Source organism: Juglans regia, chromosome 3, assembly GCF_001411555.2.
Source record: "Juglans regia cultivar Chandler chromosome 3, Walnut 2.0, whole genome shotgun sequence".
Classification (NCBI taxonomy): domain Eukaryota; kingdom Viridiplantae; phylum Streptophyta; class Magnoliopsida; order Fagales; family Juglandaceae; genus Juglans; species Juglans regia.
Window position 1 is genome coordinate 4052309 of NC_049903.1, and position 9019 is coordinate 4061327.

Genomic DNA, 9019 nt, shown 5'->3' on the forward strand with positions numbered 1-9019 from the left:
TGAGAGTGAGAGAGAGAGAGAGAGAGAGAGAGAGAGAGAGAGAGAGAGAGAGAGAGAGAGAGAGGTGAGTCGGGGGGGTTAACCGGAACAACAATCTAGAGGCAAAGGTCGACGGCGACAGAGATGCGACGATGACAAAGGAGATGCGGCGACGATGTCACAATGGCAGCTGCTAGGGACCTAGAGTTTATGCTTTTGCCGCAACGCAACGAGAGAGAGAGAGAGAGAGCGAGAGACTAGAGAGAGAGAGAGAGAGACGTAAGTGGGGAGGTTTACCAACGTTTTTTTTAAAAAAAGACCCGGGTACCGGGTTTAAATCTGATACCTGGGTCACAACCTGTACTCTGACCGTGTTGGTTCGGGTTTTGCAATCTGGATTTCAAATCCGTCTTGATCTGGGCCAGATCCTGGAACCGGAATCCAAATTAGGTCGGAGAAAAACCCGGCCTAGATGAACAGTGCTACCTCTTGATACGATGGCAAATTTTAAATGCTAACAAGCCCGTAATCTCACCAAGATCAAAGAGGCCAATCAAGTTGTTCAGTAAGTTATATCTATTAAACCTTCACTCTATATATATGGGGCAAAATTAAGCACACTTTAGAGGTAACTTTGAATCCCTCTTTTGATTACTATACTCTGCATCCTCTTCCTAGTTTAGACATCGGAAGTGTTTGATCATGTCATCTCAAGCTCTTTTATATTTTTTTGATACAGGTCATTGAGGCCGCTTGCAGGAATACGGAATGCTTCCATAACAAAATATATCACTACAAGAAATTTGAATTTTAGGGATGAAATCAATTTCGTCCCAAAAAGTCATTTTTGGAGATGAAATTTACCTTTCGTCTTAAAAAATGTCTGAGCTACTAAATTCATTCGAACGAAAAAATATCCATTCGAACAAGATATTTTGTGACGAACAAAATCGTCTCAAAAAAGGGAAACCGTTCGAACGGAACAAAATAGATTCGAACATGGAATTAATATCCGTTCGAACAGTATATAATCTCTTCGAATAATAATATTGGTAGGAAATTAATTTATTTTTTCCGGGAGAAGTTAACAATCGTTCGAACTTAAATTTTTTTGTTCGAACAGATAGAGATTCAATTAATTTTTTTTATTAGTATGGATTTGTGCATATATTTTTCCATTAAAGTAATAAATATTTTTTCCATTAATTTGTTATCATTTTCAAAATATAAAAATGTGTATATATTATATATTATGATTAGCGGTGAGTTAAAATATTTATAAATTTATAAATTACTTTTATGTAATTAACTTCAAAACTTTATATTGATTTCTTTTATATTAAATTTATATAAATATAACTTTAAAGATAATATCATTTTTTATATTATCATGAACGACAAGTAAAATGAAAAAAATAAACAAAGTAATAAACACGAGAAATAAAAACCATACATTAATTACATCTCAAATATATAATGTTCAATACAATATAAAAAAGTAAAATAATAACTAAAACGATCATAATTATTGATTCCTTAGTAGATTAACATCCTCTTGCAACATTCTTCCAGATCCCTAAACTTCTCCATGATGGGCTCAACGAACTCCACAAATAGAGCTCGTACCTGATCTAAAGTAGCCCCAGGAGGCTGTCTCTCAACAGCGGCAGCACAACTAGAAGCTGGATCTGTGGGAGGATCACTAGGCTGTTCTGGTGCAGTCTTTCGCAAGTGGCCCTTGCTCTTGCTGAATGTGATCTTGTTAGGGAGCTCCAACTGTGGCAACCTCCGCTCAGTGGCTGACACTGTAACTCCCGATCGGAGTAGGATGTTAGATATCAGCAGTGTAAATAGTAGACTACCTCTACTGGAAAAACGTGACTCCGATCGAATGCGGAAGAATAAATATAATGTCAGATCAATGAGATCCCCCGTGCTATCCGCAGCATGTTATATCATTTGTGCATGCATATAACATTTTGGAGTCGCTGGAAAATCGACAAGAAATATTGGAACAAACATTTGGAGCATGAATACATGGTAACAAATTTTACTGTTCATTCATTGTTGTATAATCAGTGCGAAAAAAATATTGCTCTGATCCATGCACCAATAATATTCCAGGTTTGATCCGTGCTTATAGCAAGACCATGTCCACAATTCTTTTCGTAACCATTTACGTACACAATGTATTTTAAATGTGAGATATTTTTATAAAATAATTTATAAAAGTGATATAATTTTATATAAATAATTTCATTTAAAACACATATCATATATACATATATTATATATTTATATATATATAACTGCAGAGTTGATATCTAATAAGTATGCTTTTTGTTTTTGTAAGAAGGGCCCAATTATTCTTTGCAATGGCGGCTCGATCTTTGGGGCCAAAGGTGTCGGATTTGTCTCTATTTATTTAATTATTTCTTATAATAATAAGGGTAATAATAGAGTTACTATCCCCTTACTATTTATTTATTATTTATAATATATTTAAAGTTTTTTATTTTTTATTTTAAGTATTTTTTTAAAATCCTTAATCATTAAGAAAAAATTAAAAAAATTTATAATTTTACTAATAGTCACTTCCTTAACCATTAAGGAAAATAATTTTTTTTTTTTATTTTCAAAAATCAAATACAAAAGGAATAGTAAATGGGTAGTAAGAGGGTATTAACCTTATCATTATCCTAATAATAAAGAACCTCTAATACTTCTAAATTCGGATTCGAACGAGGGAAGAACGAATTGATACCGAGAACTTATATTATCATCAGTCCAGATAGAGTAGAAAAAATATTAGACTTTACACCGGGGTGTAAATTGGTCCAGTTTAGTGATGAATCGAAATTTTCCAGTCCATTATTTTTCTTGATTGGACCAGACCGAACACCCATAGATACTGAACCAGACCGTTAGCTATCGATTTGGTCGGTTCGGCCAAATTATTATTTTTTATTTTGTTTTATTTCTTTTCAAATAAATTAATAAAAAAATATTTAAATTACTAAAATTAAAATTAAGTGAATTATTAATATGTATTATGTAATTAACTCATTAAAAAAATATTTCACTATAATTATATTTATGATGCTGATAGTTACTATTTACTAATTTAGACTTTACTCTTTAGTATGCATAATTATTAATAATGTCATACATTTTATATATGGTTAATGAATATCAAATAATTTCATTGTACATAGTTTTTCATGCTTGCTTGCAACTTAGGTATTTAAGAAAAAAATTACCTAATTAGTTTAATTAAGAGTAAATAATAGAATATGCATGAATGTATAATGTATTAACTATTTACGTACATATAATAATATAAATTATCACAGTATTTATAATTTATTATTAATTGATAGCATGTATTATTTAATATTTTATATGACTAATAATAATAAATTATAAGAAAATTAATCATTAACTTATATGATTATTATATAAAAATAATATATTAAATTATTAAAGATATTTTAAATATATATATAGTTCAGTCCAGACTAATCTAAAATTTATAGACCTCGAAATTAAACCAATTTCTTTGATCCACAATTTATGGTATCAAAACCGATCCGTACAATTTTTGGTTCGGCTGTACACCCTACTGGCATTTAGTGAAAATCCGACATATATAAGAACTTCTCTTTATCAATTTTTATTTATTTTTTAAATGCACATACATGACTTGATTATTTTTCATTTTCAAAGGGTAGACTAGCGGGATATATATATATATATATATATATATATATATATAATGAAAATGATATTATGCTCCTTGAGTTTGTTCTCTTAATTTGACTGTTCATATATTTTATTTTATATTTTAATATTTTTTTTACCTAATAATTAAGATTAGTGTATTGGTATTTTTTTATTTTTTAAAAATATTTAAACATGTTTAAAAAATATTTGAAATAAAAAGCACAAAAAAAAAAAAAATACAATTTGCACTAGGGGCACACCAAGTCAGCAAACTTGGGTGGCATATAAATAGCACTACCCTATATATAAAGTAAGAGAAGTGCATGATTTGTATAAGCTCCATATAAGTCATTGTAAAAAAAGTATACTCTACTTAAAATAAAGTGTAAAAAATTTTTTTTTTTATTAGTATGACCCAAGTTTTTACCAAAAAAAAAAAAAACTTATATGAGACTATGAGACTTGAATATTTAATATTTGTACATAGCATTACTCACTCTATTTATCGGCCTTCAGACCAAATTAAGCTATTTTAATTTTCGTGTTAGCTCATGCATCAAATGATCCTTTTTGGGCACACAAAAAGTAACTTGTTTGGGATCACGGATAACATTTAGATCTCGTTTATTTTTATAATTATTCTTATTTTATCTGATCATTTTATCTAATTATTATAATTTTTTTAAAATTTTACACAAAATAAAGTAAATAATTTAATTTTTTCAAATTTTAAAATAAAAATAATATTAAAAATATATATTATAATAATATTTTATTCAACTTTTAATTTTAATCTCAATCATTACATCTCATCACATTTCATCTCATCTCATATCATGTCATATCTTCTCATCTAATCTACATAAACAAATGAGATCTTAGTTAAACATACTAATTAATAGACAAGGAAGAGTACTCTTATTATATTATCTTTAATAAATCTAATGATTACATCCATAATATATCAAGCCCATGCCTGTGTGCATGGGACTTAATCATTCGTAGCGAATTATTTTAGATTTCAAGACGGTACTGCACTGTGCAAACGACACGCATGGTCGTTGCAGGATTTAATTCATAACAGCTATATACGTGAACTCGGACTTTATAAATTTTTTTAAAATATATTTATAATTTAAAGAGAAACAAATATAATACGTAGATATTCTTGCATGTAGATTTAAATGATAAGATCTATCAATTTTATTTATGTCTCTCCAAATTATCATAAAAATTATATTCATCCATGCATGGTACTCTGAACTCGCGACTAGCGCCGAACTCGGGGTCGGGAATTACCTCTGTCTTCTTTGAATGCGAACCAAGTCTGTATGAAAGTTAGGCTGAGTACTATTATGGCGGCCGAAAAAGCCAGAAACGTCCAGGGGCTTCTGAAATGTTCGTGAAGGGCTTCAGCAATCCAGTTCTTCCACCGAGTATCGTAGTGACTCTGAATAGCAACTTTGACAGCGGCATATGCTTGGGGGTCAGGAACCAAGTCGGTGCCAATCTCATTGAAGAGTAGAGCCACTTCTTTGTCGCTGCCGAGGTGGTTCTGGAGTACGCCCGCATTCCTCAACTCCATTACGTCGTTGGTGTTATCAATGAGTGAATCCAGGAATGATATGTAAGAGGTGATCTCGAACTCATTGTAGAAATCCGGACACATCTCGTAGGCTATCAAATTCAAGAACTTGGGCCCCGTTGAGTCATCGACCATTATTGGAGAAAGCCGGAGGTAGGACTTGAGTCCTTCATCAAAAGTTATTGATGTCAAGGAACCATGATGTGTTTTCCTGGGGCTGGGCGGCTTCACATGGATTCCTGCTGCTTTAAGCTCCACCACGTTGCGATACGACTGCGTTCTTTCCAGGTTTTGGTCGTCCCTATGCCTTTTGCGTAGGAGACATTCCCGGAGGAGACCGAGAAGTGCTTGGATAGGCCTTTCTTTTTCTTTGCCAGCGTTAATGGAGCCAGGATCAGTACTTTCGGCCGGCTTGCCTATGATTCTCGTCCGGAGGAGATCGAGAAGATGGATCGGCCTAATTTCCTTCTCGCTCGGCGACGCCGTACCCTGCGTCTGTGATTTCATCATGAAGCTGTTAATCGATTTCCTCAATTCATCTCCCTTTGCGCTGGAATTCATCAAATCCTCAAGGAGTTGGTAAGGAAGTTGGTTCTCCAACAGGAATAAATCCTGTTCCCCAAAGGCCATCAGATCATATTTCATTTTCCAATCTTTGCATGGTTTGCTAACAGCCCAATGGATGGACTGCAATATTGCACACCCGTCCACAAACAGCATCCAGGCCAGGGCCTGATCATCATACTTCTTGGTCACCTCCTCGTCGAAGCACTTCCTCAGTTGCTCGATGTTCTTCTCAACAATGTCGTACAAAATCTCATCCTTTGTACCACTGTCTTGGACGAAGTAGTTCGCCATTCTAAGCTTGTACCCCTCTGCTGGCCGATACTTTTCCGTATCATGATGGATAGGACCGAGTGCTACAATCCTTGGCTTAAAATATTTGTCGAAATGAGTGTGATCATGCAGCAACAGCGGAACCTTTTGTATTTTTGGTGTAGCCTTTTGACCTGATCCATTGGGATGATCTATTGCTTCCCTCAGTTTCTCAAACCTCTTTTTTTTCAGCTCGCAGGCTTCCTCATGATCTCCGTGTTCAATAACTTCAATGACCCGCCTCTGCAGGCCGCAGGAAATGTCACGGCCCCTGCTTGTTTCACCAGCTTCGGTTCCGACAACACCGACCTTTTTCGACAGCAACGTCTCCACGGATATCACATGCTCCTTGGTTCCGGCCATGGCGTGTGTTTGTGAGAGTAGCTCTGTAGGTGCACCCAAGCAAGTGAGATATTTGCTAGATATTATTGGTACCATTAATGTTCAGGTAATGAAGCATTTTATACTAAGCTGAGGACAAAAATAAAATTACGCTTAACCCCTTTTCACAGTACTGTATTTTCAAAACTATCAATTTTAGTATTTGCATGCATATGGCATCTAATCATAAGTTCGAGAAATCGATTGCAATCCAGACTGCCTTTACATGCAGCTTAAAGCTTAATTAATTCCCCTTGATTTATTTATTTATTGATTGCTAGATAGCTGGTTAGCATCCCTATCATGGCACCACCTGTCATCGTACGTGCATCACATGTTACAGTACGATACGACAGTACTTATGGAATTTCTTTTATCTTTTATATAATACTGTCATGACAAGAAATTAGAATATGATCCAGAAGTATCAAATAATTCTTTTTTATTTTCACTTTAAATTTTATATTAAGAAATTTAATATTGTATAACAAAATACTTTAAGATCATATCAACAAGTTCATTATTTATCTTAAACTTAATTTTAATTTTAATTTTAGAGAAGCCACATCCTTAAAAATAGATAATATATAGAAATTAAATAAAATTTTGGGACTAACTAAAGAAAATTGGAGAGCGATATTTTTAAGTATAGTGAAATTTTAAAAAAATTTAGAGTATATAGAGATTATAAATTTTTTTAGATGATTTTTTTTTTATATTTATAGAATTATGTATAAAATTTAAAAATATTTTATGATTTCAAAAAGTTTTGAGGGGAGGCCAGCCGGCCCAGCCCCCACTCCCCAGGCCCACCTTACTACAACGTGGGTCCGCCACTGGCTACTCATAGCCTTACATTTAGATATAATAATAATAAAAAGATGTTTGTTAACACAGCAAGTTTGGTATTACACTTTTGTTTTTTTTTTTTTGGGATACAATTATTACTGTCGTTCACTTGGGAGTTTATTGCGGTATCATCAATCCAGCACATATACTATTGCAAAAGTGCGCGCTTCGAATAATTTAAGTAAAAGTTAACGATATATTATGCCATTCTTGCTTGACCTAGGGGTTGCAGCATGTGCGACACGAAATTAATAGAACAATGTTAAAGAGACGATTAATAAACGAATTAATAACCGATCAATCTACTTATGTTTAATTATTGATATTTTTTTAATATGTTTATATTTTTATTAGATTATAATTTTAGACTTATGCTCATATTTATTATTGTGTAGTCTGTAATATTAATTTTATTATAGGATAAAATTTTAAAAATATTGATATTTTTTGTTATTCATGTAGTCTTATTGGTTTTCTTTTAGATATTGTGACTATTAATAAATATAAATTTTAATTTTCATGTGAAATTATATTCAAATGGATTATGCACATTAGTTTAACATATTTATATAAAACGGGTTGAAATAAGTTATGTCGTATTGATTTATTTCTAATTAATTATTAAACGAGTCAAAACGAGTGACATGACATGATCCGTTAAAATTTAAAAGTTTGATACATTTAATTTAATAGGTCGAGTTTGGATTGAACCATATATTCAAATGTTCATATATATATGACTTGAAATGACCCGACCTCAAACACAAATTGCCACCCAGCTTCATGCATGCAATACTCAACAATTTTGACTAATATTCATCGAAGGAATATGGATTTTTTGCCAACTATATATATGCATATAAGAGATCTTGTATTCTCGGCGACTAGTTAATAGAAAAATTAAATCAGCAAATTTGCATGAAAGGCACATCCTCCACATTCTTAGTAAATTAGATTGAAAACCATTAATAATTCAAATTTTTAAATTGAGTATTGCTATAGTTACAAAGATATTATATAAAAATAATTTTACAAACTGACATAACTTAATATAATATGTTAGATCTACTTTATAATAAAAATAATTTTATAATCCGACGAAACACATTATATCACATGATCAGTTTATATGATTAATTTTATATAATCTATTTATAATTAGAGAATTTTCTTTTTAAATTTATCCGGATTCCTGCAGGTCAAATTTTGACATGTCAATAACATAGAGGGTGAATATTTCGTATCATATTACAAGCAAATGAATCTATTCAATATATATATACTTTAAAGTATATATTAATACATGCACCAGATATATTAATATTGGTCATGTCTGAATAATCTTTTCATTATTTATATATATTTCTTTCCGGCGATAAGTCTAAAACATTAATGGCGATGTGCATGAAATAACTAAACGTCGACGAGCACGTCTAACCTTTTTTTTTTTACTCTAATTCTGAATGAGAAATTATATTTACAAGTTTAGGTTGTGTAAGTTGTACGTATTTATTTTAAAAAAAATTAATTAATTTGAGATTTATATAAAAAAATTATTTTTAATGACGAATCCTATATTTTTCAAATGAGTGTGAAAAATTTGCAAACTCTAAAATTATTTAGCAT